Consider the following 24,018-nt stretch of genomic DNA (forward strand, 5'->3'; position numbering starts at 1 on the left):
TGTCCCTTTCACATCGATGTTTCTCTCTCTCTCTCTCTGTTCCTCTCTCTCCCCCCAACTCTACCTGAACAAAAAAAAATGGAAAAATGTCCTCCGATTAGGATAAAATAAAAAATAAAAAAAAGAAGAACAGGAACAAGACAGGGATGTCCACTTTCACCACCTTATTTAACATAGTACTGGAAGTCTTAGCCACAGCAATCAGACATGAGAAAAAAATAAAAGAGATCCAAATTGGAAAGGAGGAAGTGAAACTGTCATTATTTGCAAATGACATGATATTATACATAGAAAAGTCTAAAGACTCCATCAAAAATCTACTAGACTTTATAAATGAATTTGGCAAAGTAGCAGTATACAAAATTAACATCAAGAAATCAACGGCATTCTTGTACACCAATGATGAACTCACAAAAAGAGAAACTGAAAAAACAATCCCATTTTCCATTGCACCAAAAAAATTAAGAACCTAGGAATAAATTTAACCAAAGAAGTAAAGGACTTATTTGCAGAAAACTACAGGACATTGAAAAAAGAAATAGAGGAAGATATAAAAAAGTGGAAGCACATACCTTGTTCATGGATTGGAAGAATTAACATCATTAAAATGTCCATACTACCCAAAGCAATCTATAGATTCAATGCAATTCCCATCAAACTACCAACAACATATTTCACAGAACTAGAACAAATACTTCAAAAGTTCATATGGAACCAAAAAAGTCCCTGAATAGCTACAGCAATTTTGTTTTTTTATTTTATTTTTATCCTCACCCGAGGACATTTTTCTATTTTTTGTTCAGGTAGAGTGGGAGGGACAGAGAGGAACAGAGAGAGAGAGAGAGAAACATCGACGTGAAAGGAACACATCGAGTGGCTGCCACCCACACAACCGACCAGGGCCGGGGACAAACTGCAACCGAGGTACGCGCCCTTAGCGGGATCCGAACCTGGGTCTCCCAGGACCGCAGGCCTACACTCTAACCGCTGAGCCAAACCAGCCAGGACTAGCAATTTTGAAAAAGAAGGACAAAGTAGTTGGGATCACAATACCAGATATCAGGTTATACTACAAAGCGACTGTAATCAAAACAGACTGGTACTGGCACAAGAACAGGCATATAGACCACTGGAACAGAACTGAAAACCCAGAAATGGACCCAAGGTAATATGCTCAATTAATATTTGACAAAGGTGGATGAAAGACAGCCTCTTTAATAAATGGTGTTGGGAAAATTGGAAAGCTACATGCAAAAAAAATGAAACCAAACCATCAACTTACACCATACACAAAAATAAACTCAAAATGGATAAAAGACTTAAATGTGACCCGTGAATCCATAAAAATTCTAGAAGAAAATGTAGGCAACAAAATTTCGGACATCATATGGAGCAGAATTTTCACTGATACATCACCTAAGGCAACAAAAACGAAGGAAAAAAGGAACACATGGGACTACATCAAACTCAAAAGCTTCTGCACAGCAAAAGAAACAATCATCAAAATGGAAAGGCAACTTACTGTATGGGAGAACATCACTGCCAATGATATATCAGATAAGGGGTTAATTTCCAATATATATAGAGTGCTCATACAACTCAACAAAAGCAAGACAAAGAACCCAATTAAAAAATGGGCAGAGGAGCTGAATATAGACACCTCTCCAAAGAGGACATACAAATGGCCAAGAGACATATGAAGAAATGCTCAACATCACTAATCATCAGAGAGATGCAAATTAAAACAACAATGAGGTATCACCTCAGACCTGTCCGCATGGCCGCCATCAACAAATCAACAAACAACAAGTGTTGGCGAGGGTGTGGAGAAAAGGGGACTCTAATACACTGCTGGTGGGAATGCAGACTGGTGCAGCCACTATGGAAAATAATATGGTGTTACCTCAAAAAATTTAAAATTGAACTTCCATTTGACCCAGTGATCCCGCTTCTAGGAATATACCCTAAGAAGTCTGAAACACCAATCAGGAAGAATATATGTACCCCCATGTTCATAGCAGCACTATTTACAATAGCTAAGATCTGGAAACAGCTGAAGTGTCCATTAGTAGACGAATGGATAAGAAAAGCAGTGGTACATATACACAATGAAGTACTATGCAGCTGTAAGAAAGAAAGATCTCTTATCCTTTGAGACGACATGGAGGGACCTGGAAAGTATTATCCTAAGTGAAATAAGCCAAGCAGATAAAGACAAATACCACATGATCTCACTTATATACGAAATATAATGAACATAATAGTCTGAGGAATATGGTAGACCCAGAAACATGGATGTAAGGCACAAACTGGCATCCCTCAGAAGAGGGACGGGGCTGGTAATAGCTAAACCACAGAACTTATATGCATGTATACATGACCAATGAATATGGACAACAATGCCAGGGACGCGGTGGGGGTGTGGTGAGGAGGGGGTGTCAATGGGGTAAAAAAAGGAGAAACATCTGTAACAAAAATAAATAAATAAAAAATTAAAAAAAAAAAATATGGGCAGAGGATCTGAAAAGACACTTCTCCAAACAGCACATACAAATGAAAAGAGACATATGAATAAATGCTCAAAGTCACTATCCATCAGATAGATGCAAATTAAAACAATTAGGTACCACCTCACACCTGCCAGAATGGCTACCATCAATAAATCAACAAACAACAAGTTTTGACAAGGATGTGAAGAAAAGGGAACCCTACTACATGTCTGGTGGGATTGCAGACTGTTTCAGTCACCGTGAAAAACAATATGGAATCTCAAAAAATAAAAAAATTGAACTGTCATTTTACCCAGTAATCCCACATCTAGAAATATATCTCAAGAATTCTGAAAAACCAATCAGAAAGAATATATGCACCCCTATGCTCTTAGCAGTGCTATTCACAATAGAAACAGCCCAAGGGTTCATAAGTAGATGAATACATTAAAAAAAAACTGTAGCACATTTATACAATGGAATACTATGCAGTTGTAAAAATGAAGGATATCTTCATCTTTGAGATGGCATGGAGGGACCTAGAGAGTATTATGCTAAGTGAAATAAGCCGGTCAAAGAAAGACAAGTATCACATGATCTCTAAACAGAATCTAATGAACTAAATAATCTGATGAATAAAATAGAAACAGAGGCATGAAAACATGGAACAGACTGACGAATCTCAGAGGGAAGAGGGAAGGGGAGCAAGAAGAGTTTAACCAAAGAACGTACATTGCCCATGGACACAGACAATAGGGTGGTGAAGGTCCGAGGCAGGGCAGGAACTGGGAGAGGGAGGTAATAGGGGAAAAAAGAGAGGGAACATCTATAATACCCTCAACAATAAAAATAAATATACAAAATCATTAGCTGTCCTATTTCAAAAATTTTATAAGGAAAACCTCCATTCTTAGTACCAATAGGAAAAATAGATCTAGATAGAAATAGACACAATATATAAAGGCCTTTTATGAAAAACAGTATAAGTTGTTACCGAAGGGCACAAAAACAGAGAAGAATGCATGGAGAAACATATCAATCAGTGTTTTTAGAAGGAAAAAAAATATTGTAATAGAGTATTTTCTTCTCAATTTAATCAGATTTAGTCATTCAAAGCAAAACCAATTTCAGAGAAAAGAAATTTAAAGTAATAATTTCAAAACTTTTATTAACTGAATTATCCTTAAGTTATCTGAGTCAAATTGATTCACATCAAAACCTAGTTGGATTTTATTAAAATAAAAACTAAGTACTACATTTTTTCTTGTTTATTTTTGTATTACACAAACAATATACAGCCAACCCTTGAACCATGTGGGGGTTAAGAGCACTTACCCCCATGCAGTTGAAAATCTACATATAACTTTTGACTCCCCCCAAACTTAAGTTGTTCCAGTATCCATGGGGGGTTGTCTCCAAGACACCGGCAGGTACCAAAGTCCAAGGATGCTCAAGTGCCCTACATAAAGTGAGTAGATCAATGCATACATACAATTGGCCCTCTACATCTGCCACTCTCAACCGTGGATCAAAAACTATACATGTATTTGAAAAAAAAAAAATCCATGTATAATTGGCCCCACACAGTTCAAACCCATGTTGTTCAAAGATCAATTGTACACTAATAACAGGAATATATAGAATACACATGGGACTTTTTTGTTTGTTCATTTTGTTTTCATAAAATAAAATAAAATGATTTGCAAATGTAAGACCCACGACAGCCACTTACTTAATATTTTGTTGCATGTTCTTCAAGGCTTTTTTTTTTGTTTGCAGTCCTTCATCTACATGGATACGCAAAACTCAGTTACCACAGTACATTTATAACTCAGTCCCATAGCAAAATGGTTCCCATTTTGGTTTCTATGGGATACTAACTTCAAGTAACAGCATAAAGTACAAACTTTGCTTCTAGCCTTTTGGTCCACCAATCACATCACAAATAACATCATGATCAGTGACCAATGGTATTACCTCTTTCAAAGTCTGTCAGTGATTGGACACTGCACATTTCTCATTCTGTTCACATACAGACAATAAAGCTTGTGGCTGTGTTGCTTCCTTGTTTCCCAGTGATAAAACCATGTGACATTTTAGAAAAATGAATAATTGAAAGAGGAAATTGGCCGAGCAAACGAACGTTCAGCATAACACCCTGGCCCATGTGGCTCAGTTGGTTGAACATCATCCGGTGCATGAAAAGGTCTTCGATTTGATTCCTGGTCAGAGCACATGCCTAGGTTTTGGAGTGAGTACAGGATGCAACCGATAGATGTTACTCTCTCACATCGGTGTTTCTCTCTCTCTTTTTCTCCTTCTCCCTTGCTCTCTCTCTAAAATTAATAAAAACATATTTTTTTAAGAAAAGAAAGTTCAGCATAAAAAGAAGTGGTCGTGTTAGAAGTGAAACTCAGAATGTAAATGGAGTTATAGAAGGAAGAACTGACCTTCGCAATGTTGACAGTGCTGCTATTGGAGAGGCACTGAGTGAAGGCAAACTTACACACATAAATGAGGGATGCAGTTGTGATGAAAGGATGATGTCCCTGAGGACATGATGTCAGCAAAAATCTTCCCATTAAAGAAACTCTCAGAGATATTTTATTAGTTTGACAGTGCAAAGAATAAAATGTTAGAAGATGACCCAAACTTAGCAAGGAGTATGACAATTTGCCAAGGCATGGAAAAGATGCTTCCTCTGTATCAAGTTATATGACAAGAAGAAGGCAAGTACTATCCAAACTACTCTTGATAATTTTTAATTGAGAAACAAAACACGTTAACTCACAATTCTTCTAATGTTTCACATAAGTGTGTACTAAATAGATATTAATTTTACTATTTTTTTTTTATTTCTGTACACACTGATCATATATAAGAAACAATTCATGGTCGGTTTTATAGTTCCACACTAGCATGTAAAGGAAGGGCTGACTGTGTATCTCTCTCGTTCATTCTTTCTCTTCCTCTCTTCTCTACCTCTTAACATCACTTGAATTTGAACAAAAATGGTGTGATAGAAATATTGTTTTGAATCCCACTTTTTTGCTTAATATATGATATATCATTTCCACATCCAAAAACATAAATAAACACCATTTTAGATTTAGCAAATGCAAAATATTCCACTGACTGTGTCAACATTTATACAATGATTCATGTTTAAAAAAAAACATGTAAGTTGTTGCTTTTTCTTTATGGTATGAACAATGCACTTCCTAAAAGTAAAATTGCTAAATAAAAGGATACTTGTGTGTAGTTTTTAATTTGATAACATATTACTGAACTGATTTTCCCTAAGTTACACAAATTTACACTTCCTCAGGGAGTGAAAAAGAACCCTATACTCAGATCCATATCAAAAGTGGGTATTTTTAGCCCTGGCTGGTTTGGCTCAGTAGTAGAGCATCGGACCTTGGACCAATGAGTCTCAGGTTTGATTCCGGTCAAGGGCACATACTTTGTTGTTTGGCCCTGGACGTGGTCGGGGTCGTGCAGGAGGTAACTAGTCAGTGTGTCCCTCTCACATCAATGTTTCTCTCTCCCTCTCTCCCCCTCCCACTATATCTGAATATAAATAGAAAAATATCTTCAGGTGAGGATTAAAAAAAAATGTGGGTATTTTTAATCTTTCTAATCTTTGTTAATCCAATAAGTAAAAATACTCCTTTGTATGTTTTTGTTAAATAGTTTAACTGAATTGAATTTGTATTGGAACAAAATTAGAGACCATGGCAAATTTCTATTTTACATTAGAAAGTATAAAATTTTAGGTTGGAAAGTATAGAGATAGGCATAGTCAAAAGAGACTTTTTGTAGTTCTTCAAAGCCTTTAACTATTGTTTTATAGTAATCAATGTTACCTCCTACTTCAAAGACTAGAAAATGGAGGTTACATGGGAACAGAACACAATTTTCAGATTCTGTTTATTGTTCTGTTCACTGGCCTGTTGGCTACAGATATTCAGATGTTCATAGTGGTCCACATGAACACCTCTGTGTGCTAAGGTTCTTCTAACATTGAAATCTCCAGAAAACAAAACAGAGATTAAGGGATGAGGGTTTTTTTTTTTTTTAATTTATTTATTGATTTCAGAGAGAGTGAGGAAGGGAGAGAGGATGACGGGGGTGGGGGAAGAGAAAGGGAGCGAGAGCGAGAGACAGAGAGAAAGAGAGAGAGATTCATTATTCCACTTATATATGCATTCATTGTTGATTCTTGTATGTGCCCTGACCAGGGATCAAACCTGCAATCTTGGCGTATCGGGATGATACAGAGCTACCTGGCTAGGGCAGGAGGAGTTATATATTTTTTTGTTTTTGTTTTTAAATTCTAGCCTGAAGATATGTTTTTATTGATTTTAGGGGAAGAGGAAAGGAGATAGAGAGAGAGAGAAAAAGAGACATTGACATATTACTTCCCACACTCATCCCACCCAGGGATCTAACCTGAAACCTAGGTACATGCCCTGAGTGGGAATCAAACCTGCAACATTTTGTTGTACAGGAAGATGCTCCAACCAACTGAGGCACACAGACAGGGCTGAGTTTTATACCAAGAATATAAACATAACACTGAGAATAGACAGATATGATATAAAAAAAAGTCAATATAAGTTAAAAGTAAACAATAAATCGAATTTATTTCAATATCAAAAGGTTAATTATAAATTTTAATAGAATTATATCTTCAAAGTTAAGCAATAACTTCACAGTTTATTCTGTTGAGAAATGATGTCCTTGCTACTTATGAAGTTAGGCTAGCACAGTTTTTAATAATTGACAAAATGTTAATACTGGAAGTGTTCAAATTACAATATTTCTTGAATCCTCAGAAGGTCTGATAACATGAGACCTTTCATTCCCACATGGCAACTACAGACGGGGACTGAAAAGTAGCTGTTTCCTTTATAAAGAGGCAAACTTCCTAGTCTCTAGCTCACCTTCTTTATTCATTTATATTGCTTGCCTACTTTTTGCTCAAGAAAGTAAATCAATCTTGAATTTCCTTATAAATTTATATTACTAGGGGAAAGAAATGAAAACTTATTATGGACTCTGATTAACATATCAAATATACTTGAAAGGGACAGAAATAAGTTTATCACTCTCTTTAGAAATTTTATTTAAGAAAATTATTATTTTTATTTAATATCGTTCTAAGTTTTTTCTGACTACCTATCCAAACAGATGACCTAATGCTGAAACGCTGTGAATTAATGCACCATGTAACGGTTACATAGATTTCCACTGAATTTTCCATGGTCCTAATGTATCTGACTTGTAACTTGTAAAAAGAAGTCATCATCGCCTGGCTGGTGTGGCTCAGTGGATTGAGTGTCATCCCATAAACTGAGAGACATCCCAGTTCCATTCCAGTCAGGTCACATGCCCGGGGTTGCGGGCTCAATCCCCAGTAGGGGGCGTGAGTGGGGCAGGCGATGGATGGTTCTGTCTCACATTGATATTTCTATCTGTCTCTCCCTTACTCTCTCTCTCTAAAAAATCAATAAAACATATATATATATATTTTTAAAAGGCCATCATTAAAGGTAATAAAAATAATATTCAGGTCTGCCTGAGAAGGAACTCCTTCATGTCACTTCATGCCCCTATGTTGCTGGTACATAATTGTGCTGCCCTGTTCATATTCCCTTACACTCACTGGTGCAAGATGCCTGACTTCCAGTTGCCAGCAATTAAGGTTCTTTGACTTTCTTTGTGGCCACAGAACCACATTCAGCTCACGAGCAAGCACTGAATGAATGTGTAGGGAAATTAGTTTCCCTGGGAGCAGCCCTCAGTCTTTGATAGACTAGACAGGAATTGGTAGATAATGATTCCAGCTCTCTAGTCCCTCGATGAATGGGAGTAAATGAATAATGGTCCCAGCTCCCTGGCCCTTCCATTGGGATATCCCTGAGCTGTGCATTCTCACTGGCTCCCAGAGTTCCTCTGCAGGACTGAGCTCTGTCCAATAACTTGGTTACCTGCCCTTCATTGTTTCATTTCCCCACCAGTGTTTCCTCAGATCACTTCCACATAAACTACTTGCATTTGATTCTATTTGGAGATTTGGTCCTGAAGAAAATCAAAGTAAGAGGGCTGGTGGGCTAAGGCTTTATGCTGCCACTTTAGGTTCCAGAATACTACAAACCCACAAGCTAACATTGAGAGAATTAGAACCCACTGGCCTTCTCCTGGTCCAAGTTATTTGAGCAGAAAGAACACCTTCTCCAGCTTTCTGGGGAATTACACAGTAATAACCCCCTTTAAAAGGGAAAATAGCATAATATAAGTAGGTAGTGTTTCTTAGTCTATTTTTTATCATTTACTCATGAAGGCACAAAATGTTGCATGGTAATTCAAAGCTCTGTGAACTGCAATTTACTCTTATAAGATTATAATCTAGTAACAAACAATTTACAATGCCTGTTTAAGTGGGGGGGAGGTTTCTATAGGACCCTGAAGCTCCCCAGACACTAAATAAGTAACCTCAGAGAAGAAAATGTACTTGTTTTATTTTTTAAAACACAGCTTAGTCATATACCCAACTGATAAAATACAATGCCTTTTACTTTAATGTCTGGGTTTAAGATCTATCCATATATAGCTTTGTAGTATCCTCACCCGAGGATATTTTCCATTGATTTTTAGAGAGGATGGAAGGGATGGAGAGAGAGAGAGAGACACATCGATTGCCTCCCACACAACCCCGATCCGGCTGGGGATTGAACCCGCTCGCAGCCCAGGTACTTGCGTGCCCTTGATTGGACTTGAACCACAACCCTTCAGTTGCTAGGCTGACGCTCTAATGGCTGAGCCAAACCAGTAAGGGTAGAAATGGTTTTATATGATGAATTGAGCCATCAACTGTGAAAGAATGCAGTGAAAAACACATGTATGAACTACAAAATGTTCAATGGACAAAGGACAAGCAGGAAGTGAGTGTTTATCAAATTGCATTATATATTTACTTGATCTTAAAAAAATCAAATATAGAATTTTTACAAATATATAGCATTTAAAACCTTGGAATTCAAGACAACGCACAGCCTTTTAAACTCATTGTTTCTGTCTAATCAGTCACAGATTATATTCATTTATCTATATAATCAGGTTTAAAAAGAAGTTTTAAAAGCGTAAAATGACTAAACCACAAAGAAACATTCTAAAAACCAGGATACTAATAAAACTTAGAGTGAGATCCCTTTTACAACAGGGAGAGAGATTCAATACTGCAGTAGCTAAGATACATTTTTTAAAATGTGGCAGAGTAACAACAATTGAAAATCAAACAGAATAAAACACGATAGAGCTAGTCAAATAAAACACTGTGTACAGTAGATTAAATGCACTCATGCCTGCATCCACACTCTTTAGTAATACCTCCTGCACTGACTCGGGGTGTGCCCCTGTGGCTTGCTTTAAACAATGAAACGGTATCAACTTGATGCACTCAGAAGCTTGGAAACGTGCTTTCATATTTTTCCATCATCTCTGGAAGGCCATCACTGCTCTGAGAACAAATATAGGCTAGTTTGCTAGAGGTTAAGAGAGCACGAGGAACAGAGCTGAGTTGTTCCAGGTGAGACCATCGGTCATGAGCAAGGGAACATGCCCGAAAGAAGTCACACACATTCGTCTTTCCACAATGCTAGGTTTATTGAGAAAGATCTCCCCAATAAGCCAATGGAGTTAAATGCCGGTTACACACACAGAGAGGGAGTTTATGCAATAGAGCAAGTAGAGCAAGCGACAGGTGCTGAGTCCCTTGTCACTGGCAGGTCAGCAGGTGAAGAGGTGGGTGTCAGTCTCAAGCCAGGTGACTACAGTGGTGAGATGTATTCTGTGGAATTGAAGGCCTGTTGGGCTCCAAGAGTGACATGTGGTGCAGGTAAGTTCCAGCATCCAATGGTTGGAGCTCTGAGTTCTTAGGTCCAACTCATATCAGCGTTCAGATGGAGTCCTTATGGGAATATCCAGACTTGTGGTTTTGGGGGTTTGGGGTTCCTCCATTATCCCAGTCTTGGGCAGATCACACTTGACATAATTGTCATCACTGACAGTGACTCCGTACTGGATTGTCAAAAAGTGTCCAAAAAGTCTGCTCTGCTCTTGCTCTATACACCATCTTAGACCAGCCTGCCTCCAGGCACCCCACCAGCTAAACGTGGACGCGTGAGAGAGCTTCTGAAAGATTAGTCAAGTCTGGCCCAGAAGCAAAACTGCACAGCAGACCCATAAGCTTGATGAAAGTAACAAAGGTTGCTATTTTAATGACACTAAAATCTTAGAGTCACTTGTTAACTGTGCAATATTAGATATACCTAATATATTAGGTACAGATAACCAATAATCACTGGAGTAAAAAACCAGATGGGAAATATCTGTCAGATACTGGACACAAGAGTTAAACATATCAAGCAAATGTAGGCATCACAGAAAAGTTTCATGACTCTGTAGTTAAAGGTGATTTCTCTATTAAGAAATTTATTAAATAAATATAAAGTAAAAGAATCCAGAGAACATATACAAAAGTGCCATTATTTAACAGTGCTCATCACGTACCAAGATTAAATCTTCACCCGGCCTGAGTGGCTCTGTTGGTTGAGATTCATCCTGAAAGGTTGTTGGTTCGATTCCCAGTCAGGACACATACTTGGGTTTCAGGTTCAGTCCCGGTTGGGGCATGTAAGGAGGATACCTGATCGATGTTGCTCTCTCATGTGGATGTTTCTCTCTCTTCCTCTCTCTCCCTCCCTTCCTCTCTCTAAGCATGTCCTCAGGTGAGGATTTAAAAATCTATATATGAAAAGATCAAACCCTCACCTGGAATCATCCATGTTACATTGAACTCATGGCCAGATTAATCAAAGCTTTGGAATTTTATTAGCAATTATTAATTATATTAAAAATACTAGTAATGTGCATATGCCATGTATGTTATATAGGCTACACTATAAGTATGCTTTGGCATGATTTTTAAATGCTATTGGTTTTAAATAAAAACAATTGCCACTGGTTTCATAATATTAAAATTTTGATAATGGTTTTTAAAATAAAATAAAAATAAGTGAGGCTAGTGTTTCCCAAATTTTGCTCCATATTTGAATTACCTGAAGAGTTTTTGTGTTTGTGTTTTTTTAATTCCAATACCCAGGTGACACCCAGAGCAAATATACAAGAATCTCTGAGCCAGGCATCAACATTTTCTCAAGTTCCTCAGGTGATTTTGATGTGTAGCCCAGGCTGAGAACCAATGACCTAGTCCTAGATCTGCTGTCCAGTATGACAGTCATTTTACATTTGACTAGTCCAAATTAGGATGAGCAGTAAATGGAAAATACACATCAGATTTCAAAGACATAATATTAAAAAATGTTAACTATGTCATTAATAATTATTTATATTTATTACATGTTAAAGTAATAATATTTTGGATATTTGAATTAAATAAAATGCATTATTAAAGTTAATTTCACCTGTTTTATTTTACTTTTTAATGTGACTACTAGAAAAGTTAAAATTACATACGTTCCTTGTATTTGTGGCTAACATTTCTTTTTATTAGATAGCACTGTTCCACTGAACTAAAATATAAGGTATTCAAATAATTATTTTTGTATTCATGTGACTTTACAAAACCTTGCTTAATGAGGTATGTTTACATTTTAGAAAACTGGATGTCATGTTCTGTAAGTGGTTCATTTTTAAAGAAAAACCCTCTATAGCTCAATATTGGATTAGTTGCACTATTTTTGTCATTGCTTATGCAAAATAATGCATATATATTTAATTTTATGATTATATTCTATTTTCTATTTTAAATGTCATGCTGATGTAGTTTATTTAGAATTCATAATTATAACTAAAATGTGCAAACATCAGCTTATTGAAAATGTGTGTCAATCACATTTTCTCAGTGGGATAAAATATTAAAGGGGAGAGGGAGGTAGAATCTGTAAAAAATAACCAATATTGTACCTCCTAACCATCTTATTAAATTTTCATTTTTCCTGATCAAATATTCTTGTAATAAGAAACACCTATATTGCCATTCTCTTTACTGAGTGGGCAACATTCTACTTCTGATACTGTTCAGGTTGAATTCTTTTGAACAGCATTAATAAAAAAAAATCATTGAAAGGAGAATGCTGAGTATGAATAGTGTAGAGTTAACTGTGTTGCAAATCTATTTTTAAACCATTTAATGCAAGTGCATTGGTTAAGTTTGTAAGACACCATTCCAGGGTTTGTAATTAAAAAAAAAAAAAAAAAATCTGGCCTAGGATGTGTTTCAACTTATTTCATATCTCCTAGCATCATCACTATTATATACCATATGATAATTAACATCCATGGCTGAAGGCCATTCCTTTTGATTTTATTAAAACTTTTCCTTTTCTGGTATAGGGTTTCCTTTTATCTCAGATTAACTTATTTCCCATTCACTGTGCCAAAGCTCCTGAAATTAATATCTTCACAAATTCTCATAATAAAATAACATCCTAATTGTTTAAAGATTACTAAAATGTTGTGTATTTTCCCCAAATTACTTCTTTTGTCAGTCTTGGAGTTGGTTTACTCTCATCCATGGTGGAATATTTCATTCTCAGCCAAAAGGAAAAACGTCACAACTATGACGACACTGGTTACAGAACAAACATGACAGTCATTTTTGTTTCCAACTCAATCATTCCTTGTCCTTTTATAAAACCAAACTCCCATCTTTTGTTATTGTCATGTGAATTTTTATGTATTTTCCTCATAAATTTCTATTAGGTCAGGGAAATCTATCTCAGTTCCTTTCTAACTCTAAAGTTAAATTTTCCTTTAAACAAAACAAAACAAACAAAAAAACAGCCAGAACAATAAACAGAAGACAAAGAATAAAGGAGCTTTGACATCTGAGTGGGTTGTAAATATCTCTTCTGCCCCTCTCTTATTCTGAAGCAAGTGAGTCCTTGGAATGAAGTGTTATTTTAATAGATATTTATTGCCCAGGTCAGTTTGGCTCTGGGGCTATAGCATTGGCCTGCAGACCAAAGAGTCCTAGGTTCAATTCCAGCCAAGGGCATGTACCTCACTTGTGGTTTGTCCTGATGTTTCTCTCTCCCCCTCCCACTCTGTCTGAAGATAAATGTAAAAATATCCTCGGTTGAGGATTAAAAAAGAAAAAGATATTTATCAACTTTGCTCAAAACGTTTTTAAAACATGCTGCTCTGCTCCACTATTTTGCACTATACCAAACTGTGCAAAGCTGGGGGCAATAACGGAGGCAGGATTGGGAGAATGAGCCTCCATCACCAGCCTCCTGAACAAGATACAGTTGGCTTAATCATTTATGTTCCTCCTCAGGTGCTTGCCACATTCTGCCTTAAGTTATAGTTATAGTTATTCATTTTTCTCCAGGCTATTTGATAAATTCCCTGAGGGCAGGGATGCTGCCTAGGACATAATAAATGGAAATATTTGTAGATTAAATGGTATATTTTACCCATTTTTATATGTTCCCAATAGCTATAGGCATGCCCCAGAAGGAATTCAATGAATGCATTGAATGCTATAGCATGAACCTACTCTGAGACTGGGAATTATTTCAGAAGTAAGCTTTTCTTAGATTTCTTCTTCCTAGTAGTAAGTAGAGTAAATTGAATTGGCACATATATTGGAACAAAATGTTCAGATGTGAATAAAAATGTTCACATGTGCTTTGCATGTTTGCTCTTTTAAGAATATAGCTAGAGTCTATTTACTTAATGGCTCATTTAGCATTTATTTCCAAATAATTTAAATATTCACATGTTATTACCTTTTTAGCATATCAGAGCTAAAGAGACCAACATTTTCTGTTATCTCTTAAATCTGGTTTTTAAATTTAATGTTATTATCTAGCAAACTGAGAAATGCTCTCACAATGCCTCTGGTATTGATTCACACACGATAGTAGCTGCCATTTATTCAGACCCTACTATGTGTTGGATGCTTTACCCATTTTTATTTAATTTTTCATAACCTTACAAGTTGAAGATCATAATCCCCATTTTTCAGATTCAGATGCTAATTTATGTAATTTTCATAATCTTGCAAGGTATATTAGTCAGGGTTCTCCAGAGAAACAGAACCAACATCTATCTATCTATCCTTAGAGAAAAGTTACTTATTTTAAAGAGTGACTGATGTGATTTTGGAGTCTGGTAAGTTCAAAATCTGAAGGGTGGGCTGGCAGGCTGGATATCCAGGGAACAGTTGCAGTTCAATTCCAAAAGCAGTCTGTTGGCACAATTCCTTTTTACTCATGGCAGGTCAGTCTTTCTTAATTAGGGGCGTCAGAAACCCAAAGCCCACCGATTTAAATGTTAACCTCACCTTTAAAAACTACCTTCAGCCCTGGCCAGTTTGGCTCAGCGGTTGGAGCACTGGACTGCAGACCAGAGAGTCCTGGGTTCGGTTCCCATTAGGGGCACGTACCAACAAATAAAGTAAAATAAAAATAAAAACTACCTTCATAGTAAACTAGAATATGTTTGACCAAATACCTGAGTATTGTGGCCAGCTAAATTGACATATACAATTATCCATCAACGCCAGGCTGGTGTGGCTCAGTGGTTGAGTGTCGACCCATACACCAAGAGGTCACCGGTTTGATTCCTAGTCAGGGCATATGCACCCAGTCGGGGGAATGCAGGAGGCAGCCAATTGATGTTCTCTCTCATCGATGTTTCTATGTCTCTCTCCCTCTCCCTTCTTCTCTCTCTAAAATCAATAAAGAAAAAAAAATTTTTTTAAACTATCCATCAAAAAGGTAAGCATTATGATTCCATGTTACAGATGAGCACAGTAAGGCTCAGAGATAATAAATAATTTGTTTACTATCAGATAGTTTATTTTAGATGCTGAAGGTATCTCTGAGCTCAGGTCACCCATCCCCACTCCACCCAATCCCCATCCCCTAAGAGATGAGTGAAGCCCAAGACCCTGCCCATGTGGTTGCCATTCAGGTGAATCTGTGTGGCTAGAGTCATCAAGATGGGGGCAGTGGGTCTCTCCATTCCCACCAACACCAAGAGCTCCAGGCCTTCCTCAGCCTTCTGGAGCATAGTTTCCATCGGGAATTCCTCTTCAAAGATCCCTGTTTCCAGATTTCAGATAAGTATCTCCTGGCCATGGTGCTGTTCTACTTCGGGTGTGCCTCCACCAATGCCCTAGGTGTTGGCACTTGCAGGATGAAGAGCAGCTTGCCTGCTTGCCCGCTGACCTGAAGCTCTACTGGCTGTGGCCTCCTGGCTTCCTGTCTTGTTGACCTCAGGCTGGCAGTGCTGCCCAAACCCTCTGCCCCCTCCTTTCAACCTGCAACTTGTACTCACGATAACTCTGGCCCCCTCTAATAAACTCATGTAAAAACAAACAAACAAACAAACAAACAAAACACACACAAATAGTTTATATTGGAGTATCTGGACTTTATAAAAGGGGTTTCTGTCTTTCAAAGCCCACACGTCTTTCACTACATACTGCCTCTCAAATTAAGTTTTTTGATTGAGTAGAGATAAATTCTTCCAGGGCCAAATTATGTTAAAAGAATCATTTAGTGACTGTAGCTGTATATTTTAAAGGCCTAATTTATGCACTCATAAATATTTACCAAGTATCATGACCAAGAAGTAGGGTCTGTCATAAAGCTAGGAAAATCCTCCTGTCCTTCACGATCACGGGAAACTTTTTCATGCTTTCCATTCCTGGTGCCAACACTTAAACTTAGAACCCTACTACTTCTCATCTAGAGTACGTACTGTAGCATTTCATGTCTCTAGTCTTTATATTCCTAAATTCTGCATTTAATCAGACTGCCGAAGGCCCTTCTCTACCCAAGTTTAGTGTTTCTCAATTACCCACTGAAGAAATGCTAAAATTTTGAGGTTAAAGGTTAAAAATCAAATCCAGGTGAACTTCAACAACTACCCTTCCAGCTGTCATTTGTGCCATTCACTATGAACAACACATTCAGGGTAAGCCTGTTCCCAATAGGGTTCATGAGCTCATATATTTGCTCTCCCCCCCCCTCCACTTATGCCTTTGTATTCACCTTTCTTACCAGGTGAACTTATCTTCTGACTCTAGCTCTTATGCTTCCAGGCTTCTTAAAGAAGTTTTTCTCTTCACCAGAGACAGCAGCAATGCCCAGTCCCTCAACTGCTTATAGCGCAGTTAAGGTTCGCAGTTTTATATATGGGGCGATCTCTATGCATTCTTCTTATTTGTGCAAAGGGAGGGTTGGAATTAGTTCCAGAAATGTAATCCCAAACCCAAATCTAATGGGTTACCCAGTATCAGAGGATGCCCTGTATCTTGCACAGAGAATCTGCCAAAGTAGATGCTCAATAAACGATTAACATTAATTAATGACCCAGATCAGGAAACTTTCGGTCGGTGGGACAAGGGCAAATTTGCCTCTCAGTGAAGAGGACTCCTGGCCCTTTCTACTTTCCTCCGTTTCACTGGTCCAGGGTCACCGCCCATTTTTCACCCGACCACCCCCCTCCGAGGAGACAGGCAGTGCGCATGCCCTGTATCCACAGCCGCCTTCGGGAACCTCGCCCGCTTGACCCCGCCCCCTCCCAGCCCTCGGGCGCGCGCGCGCGGCCCCGCGGAGCGTGCCCTGCGTGCGGGTGCCCGCTGAGCCCGCTGGGCGCTAGATTCCCCAGTGCCCGGGCCGGGGCCTCAGGAGTGGGCACCGGGCCGGAGCGTCCAGCAGCGAGCAGTGCAGGCGGCGGCGGTGCCGGAGGCGAAGAGGAACGCGGGCGGTGAGTGAGGGCGCCGCGAGCGAGCGGGCTGCTGCCTCCGCGCGTGCGCAGCGCCAGACCGCCGGGCCAGCGGCGCGCTCCCGGTCGCGGGCCGGAGGGACCGAGCGCAGTTGGGCCGGGACGCGGCCCGGGGCCGGCGCTAGACCCGGGGATTCGGAGGCGTCTGGAAGCCCTGCCCCGGCTTTAGAGGCTCTATCCCCGTGGGCGGGCTTTCCTAGGGTTTTCAGGCGCGACGGTGCAGGGTCCGCGCGGGGGTCACGGCGCCCCAGCCCCAGGGGCTGGGCGCGCTGCAGCCGGAGTACCCCAGGGAGGGAAGAGGCGAGCCCCCGGGCTCCAGGGCCGGCCGGGCACCCGGAGTGGGCGCGACCCCCGGAGATGGCGGCGGTCCACCGGGGGGCGCGGCTGGGGAGCCTTGGCGTCGAGCAGGTGGCGGGGCTGCGACCCTCGTTCGGGGAGGAAACGTGAGCAAACTTCCCTCAAGTAACTTTATTGAGGGGGCTCCAGGGACCGACACCCAGCCCTGGTCGTGGCCTGACCCCGGAGAATGATGGTGGGATACTGCGGGTTTGGCTCTTTCTGGACCTGGAGCTGATCCACCAGGTTCTTATTAGCGGCATTCATGGCCCATTCGCTGTTAAAATAGATATGAGTTTGGTGTTTTGGTAAGAAGGATGTTTGCCCTCTTGGGAAGAAAAGACTGAAACTACCCTGCCTTTTTATCTCAAAGAAAGTATTGTTAGGGCATGCTGGGGATTCCTATTTATGAGGCAACCTATTGTCCTGTGTGTGCTTGGGAAAAGCCAGCTAATTCTATTATTAGCCTTAAAAAGACAAAGGGAGATAATTGTACCTTCTTTTAAAAAATACTCTCAGCCACCTCGCCAAATCATGGCATACAGTAGTTCCCAAAATTGGCTGCACAAGAGAAGCACTGGGGAGTTTTAAAACTCTGTGCTCAAATCACATCCCAGATTATTTACAACTCGGTGTATAAAGATCCCTGGGTGACTCCTACATGCAGCAGAGTTTGGGAACCACGGGTTTAACATAAGAAAGTCAAGATTTTAGTGTTACAAAGTGTCATTCAGTTTCTAGTTGGTGAGATGAAACTCTGTAGCTTCATTTTATATAGACAGGAACTCACAAAGGGTTGTTTGTTTCCCACTAGGGACGGAGGGAAGCGTCTCTACTGTTTCAAACTTCAGTTGAACTGTATTGTGACTCCAGAGTCCAGAACATTGTTCTAACTGGTGTTTTGAATTTCTTTCGGGGTTATTAAGCCCACTTTCTCTGGAGTCAAAGGGTGTCGTCTTTTTTTTAACCCTCTTCTCTTCATCCTCCTCCCACTCTCCTCTTTTAACAATCCCTAGCGCTCTGGGAGGATCCTCCTTGCCCAGACTATACTGGCTCTAAAAGGGTTATTGCGGGTTCTCCTAGCAACCGGGTCTCCAAGGGAAGTGGGCGGGTCCTTATCTTTGGGTTTCTGAATAGGACTACCTTTACTGAAGATTTTTAAATCACCATTTTCAGTTCTTGGTCTCAGTACAGGTAATGGTGAGCTCATACAGTTCCAGTTTTTCTAAGTAATTACAAAATTAGTTAATGATGCTCTCATATGAGGTGATGTTGACTGTGTTGTTCTCCCCTGAATATTCATTGTTTTCCCAGTCTTTGCGCTGAAAACTTGTTTAACAAAGTTCCAAAATAAAGTGGAAACAATTTAAAAAACAAACAAACAAAAACAACAACAACATGAAACAGTTTTCCTGTGTGGCACGCAAACCTAAGAACTGTATCATTTCTTTAAAGTCCTAAAACCATACAGGTAAGAAATTTTAAAAGTGAAAGGTAATCCTACAACCATGCAAAAAACCTTTGATAATTTTTGGCAAAGAAAAGTTAATACAGCTTTTAAGTTGTTTTGTTCCTAGAAAGTGCTTTGCCATGCTTCTTTACAAGAAGGTAACCATTTGTAGTGTTGCACTTTGCCATAACAAAGGAAAGGCAGTTTGTCTACAAATTTGGATGTGTCCCCAGGGCACACATCCAAAGATACTTTTTAAAAATGTTAATTCTATGCTTAAAACAGATATTTGGTAGTCATCTACTTCCAGTTTTCCTTCCAGGGAACCTTTAAAACTGTTTTGAATAACATAGTATAGAAATATGTCACTTGTCTGAGGCTTTTGGTTTTTGAAACCTTTCTAGCTTTACTGTGTAAATAATAATACGAATTCAGTCAGGGAATTCCAAAATGCTTTTAGTAGTCCAATGAGAGAGAGAGAGAGAGAGAGAGAGAGAGAGAGAAATTTTTTTAAATTAGCTTTTTAAAAAAAATTTTTTTCTTTATTGGTTTTTAGAGAGAAAGGAAGGGAGAGAGAGAGAGATAGAAACATTGATGAGAGAGAACACCAATTGGCCGCCTCCTGCATGCCCCCACTGGGGATCTGGCCCACAATCTGGGCATGTGCCCTGACTGGGAATCTAACTGGCGACCTCTTGGTGCATGGGTCGATGCTCAACCACTGAGCCACACTGGCTGGGTGATTTGGAGCACATATTGAGTGTTGAAGAGGTTTTCTGTTGCCAATATGTCTTGTTTTATCTGCTAGTTAAATTTCAGTTAACTGGACTATCAAGCAGGTTCTATAAAGCTAATTTTCCAATTTCACTCTGAGAAAATAATGATGGACATCCCTCTCATTTGATGGACCTTGTAGTCCAACAGTAATGCCATGTTGCTAAGACAGTAACCTCTCACCTAATCTTTCCTGTTTTCATTGCTTATTTAAAAATGGAGGCCTTCTAAGCAGGTACAATTAAGAATTTCTATTGTTTCTATTGTGTTTAAATATTTAAAAATAAAAACGCCCTAGCCAGTGTGGCCCATTGGGTAGAGCAACGACCTGCACATGAAAGGGTCTTGGGTTCAATTCCTGGTCAGGGGCAGATACTTGGGTTGCAAGTCTGCTCCTGGCAAGCCAGGTCAGGGCGTGTGTGGGAGGCAACCAATAGACCTGTCTCTTTGACATCGATGTTTCTCTCTCTCTCCCCCTCTCTGTCCCCATCCCTGCCTTCCAATCTCAAAAAAAAAAAAATCAGTGGAAAAAAATACCTTCAGTGATGATTAACAAAAATAAATAAGTAAATAAAATAAAATAAAATGAAATGCAATTATCCCTGTTGTAGATGTTTTCTAGAAATACCCCACCCCCTAAAGAAAAAAAGAAAGATTAAGAAAATAAAAATCACAGTCACTATTCAGAAATAAACAACTGCTCATGGGATGAAGTTTTTCCATTTGTCCTTTTTTATTTGTCCAGGCATATTTTTAAACAAATTTGACATTTTAATTTCATCTGTAGTTCTAAATATTGCCCTTTTTACTTAATCTCACAGATATCCTATGTCCTTAAATCTTCCTTGAAAATACGATTTTTAATGATGGATATGCCCAAATTTACCTTGTTTTCTGTTGTTTGACATATTTCTATTTTTAGTAGTTTGAGAAAATGGTATTAAATGCTGGCTGCAAAAATCTAACTTTGCTGCTTTCTATCTTAGTGAACTTAATCACCTAATTTTTTCATTACATTTCCTTATGATTGCATAGAATGAGGGTAATAAAGGTGGCCACAATATGGAGAGATGGACTAAACTGAATATAAAGGAGGGTCCTCAAAAGAGTCTGAAAGAGGAGGTAGGCTCAGAAAGTAAGAGACATGCAGGCAGAGCTGGGATAAATGTCCTTGTCTGAAAGTCTCAGTATGTCTGACCTTTTTGGGTTAGGTATTTTTTTTTTAATTTTCACCTGAGGATATTTTTCTGTTTATTATCAGATAGAGTGGCAGGGAGAGAGAGGGAGAAGGGGAAAGAGAGAAACATCCATGTGAGAGAGACGCATGGACTGGTTGCCTCCTCCAGGACCTGACCAGGGTGGGGTACTAACCACAACCAAGGTGCTCTTGACTGGAATGGAACCCACGACTCATTGGTCCTCAGACCTATGCGCTAACCGCTGAGCCAAACCAGCCAGGGCTTGGGTTAGATTTAAAAAGAATTCCTCAGGCAGAGGTGAAGTTTCTTATGACTCTTGAGGCATGTGCCAAATTGTTTATGCCTAGATACACTGATTGCCTTAAGCACAGAATGGTTGTCCCATGTCAGCATTCCATTGTTAAATCTTTCCTAATTTTCTATGAAAATATGATCTGATTTTAATTTATATATTTTTTTGGGTAGCAAGTGAAATTAGTAATTAGTTTTTTCTTTTATTTTTTGAGAGTTTATCTTTTGAGAGCTTATCTTTTGAGAGGTACTTTGCTCATTTTACTCTTAATTGATGATTTTTAGAAATGACTTTAAATACTTGTTTTATATAAAGAATATTGTGTCTTTTTCATATTTGTAGTGATTCTCCCCACCCTCACCTCCAGGTCATAATTTGTTTTTTACTTTGTGGTGTTTTCCAAACAAAATATTTTCATTTTTAAATAGTTAGCTTTCTATATCTTGTCCTTTATGATTTCTCCTTGTGAACATTTATGTTTGGAAAAACCAGAAGTGAAGTAAATGAAAAAAGAAATTGGAAATATATTAGGTATTTACATTTAATTTTATGTTAGTGTATGGATATGAATTGTCTTACACCACCTTTTTCTCCCCAACTAGGCAGTTCCACCAGCACCACTTGTTAAATATAAATAATCCATCCTTTCTCACTGTCTTTCTTTTATTATATTTTAAGATCTTAACTAGTTTTTGGGTCTAGTTCTATTTTAGGCCTTACTCGTCTATGCATTGATCTCTAATTTTAATTAATGCCACATCTTTTTAATGTAGATTTAGAATACATAGAAATATCTGGTAGAGCAAGTCACACTATTCTTTTGAAAATTGTAATTACATGCATCTCTCCTTAAACAAAGATTATCTTGTTATCATTATTACTGCATGTAGTGTAAATCTAAGAATGCTGAAAGGCTTATTGTAAAATGAGTGGTCCCCTACTCTGTTCCGCAATCCCCCCAACATTTTTAGTCTCCCTCCTGAATGGCAGCCTTTTGACTGTTGACTGTAGCACTTAGGAAAGGGTCTGACTGCTAGTGTTCCAGGAGGCAGCTGTCTGGAATGTTAGCATAGTCACTTTGAGGAAGGCTCCCATGCCCTCATAATTCAAAGACTTACCTGTTTGATCTGCTCTCCCAAGAATCAATGTTCAGTCTTGCTGGGCTCTGGGACTGTTAGCCAGAGCCTCTAAGATGAGGTGTGAAGGGCATCCAGGGATGTTGGGCTTCTCAAACAGACTTTACTAACCTTTTATTACCTGCTGCCCTTCCACCTCCAGTTTTTGAGTAATCTGGAGTGCTTCTCAGCTTTCCTCACTGACAGTGCAGGATTTCACTCTTTTAGGTCTGCTAAGTTGGCACTTGTCCTTCTGTTTCCCACCTCCATGATTGTGTTGTAGTTTCCACTCCAGTTCTTTAAGTCCTTGGGTCTCTGTCTTCTAGGAAGATCTCTTCAGTGCCATTTTAGTGAAGTTTAGAGAGAGGATGTACTTGAATATTTTGTTAAACCTGCCATCTTTAACCGGAAGACTCTGCCAGTGAATCCTTAGAACCAAAATATCCAATTATATTGCATTTTTATTCTTTGACAAGTACTGTCGTCTACATGTAGAGTTGTCAGTGTTCCTGTTAAGGGACATAAAGGGTTATTCAACCTATCTCTCCTAGCAGAAGTATGTATACTTTTTTTTTTTCTTTCCATATAAGTCCTTATATTTCTTGTTAGAGTTATTAGGCATTTATATTTTTGTTGCTTTTGTGATGGGTTCTTCATATTGTCTGTTGCAAGTATAAGATGGTTGTTGATTCTTGTATATTTATTTGATGGCTGGCTTTTATTCTAAGAGCTTTGCGGTTTATTCTCTTAGGTTTCTAGTTATATAATCAATCGCAGATAATGACACTCATGTCTACTTTTTTCTAATAATTATAATAATTATACCTTTTATTTTGGGTTTATGGCAGGCTGCACTAGTGTTAGCATTTTGGAACATAATTAGATAGTAATAGCAATAATATACAAACTTGTGTTCTTTAATAGGAGAAACAGTGCTATAGTATTGGCTTTTGGTTTTATCATAATTCCTCTTGAGGACAAAGGAACTCTATCTATCCTTTTATTTCCAGTTTACATAGAGGTGTTTTTAAAGGGACAGGAATTGAATATTAGCATATTACTGTTGGCATCTTAAGTTTATCACTGGAATTTCCTAACAAATTGCTGATTTGAGTCTCAAATATTAAACTGGAATAAATCTTTCCTTTTGGATAATTCTTTAGAAAAACAAATTCAGTTCATGAGAAAGTTGAAGATAGCACATCCCCATGCATAATTATGTCTTCTGGGGAGGGATGGGGAGGGATATTTTCAAAAGAAAATATTCCAAATTGCTGAATCCAACAGTCAGTTCTCTATCTGTACCTGTTGGCAACATTGGATATAATGGGTCATTGCCTCTTCTTTATGACATGCTTTCTTCATTCGATTTTGAGGACACCACACTCTCTTGCTTTTCCTCTTGTACTGCAGGCCCACTGGTTTCTTTTCAGTTCTTTCTTAAAAGTGGTGTTGCTTTTCTTCTGTCACCAACCAATTATTTGGGACTGCTTCAAGGCTCAGCGTTCTTGTAGAACGCTTGTCAGCTGTAAGA

At 38.7% G+C, this 24,018-nt stretch overlaps 1 protein-coding gene across 1 annotated transcript in view; it reads left to right on the forward strand.

Moving 5' to 3' along the window:
• Positions 1-17,173: 17,173 nt before the first annotated feature.
• BTBD3 (BTB domain containing 3) overlaps positions 17,174-24,018 on the forward strand; it is a 33,860-nt gene continuing 27,015 nt past the window's right edge. Inside the window, exon 1 of the mRNA XM_036245516.1 lies at positions 17,174-17,300. The gene's annotated coding sequence lies outside the window, so the exon portion shown is untranslated. The remainder of the gene's footprint in view (positions 17,301-24,018) is intronic.

The sequence above is a fragment of the Molossus molossus genome, unplaced genomic scaffold (genome assembly GCF_014108415.1).
Source record: "Molossus molossus isolate mMolMol1 unplaced genomic scaffold, mMolMol1.p scaffold_m16_p_6, whole genome shotgun sequence".
NCBI classification, from domain to species: domain Eukaryota; kingdom Metazoa; phylum Chordata; class Mammalia; order Chiroptera; family Molossidae; genus Molossus; species Molossus molossus.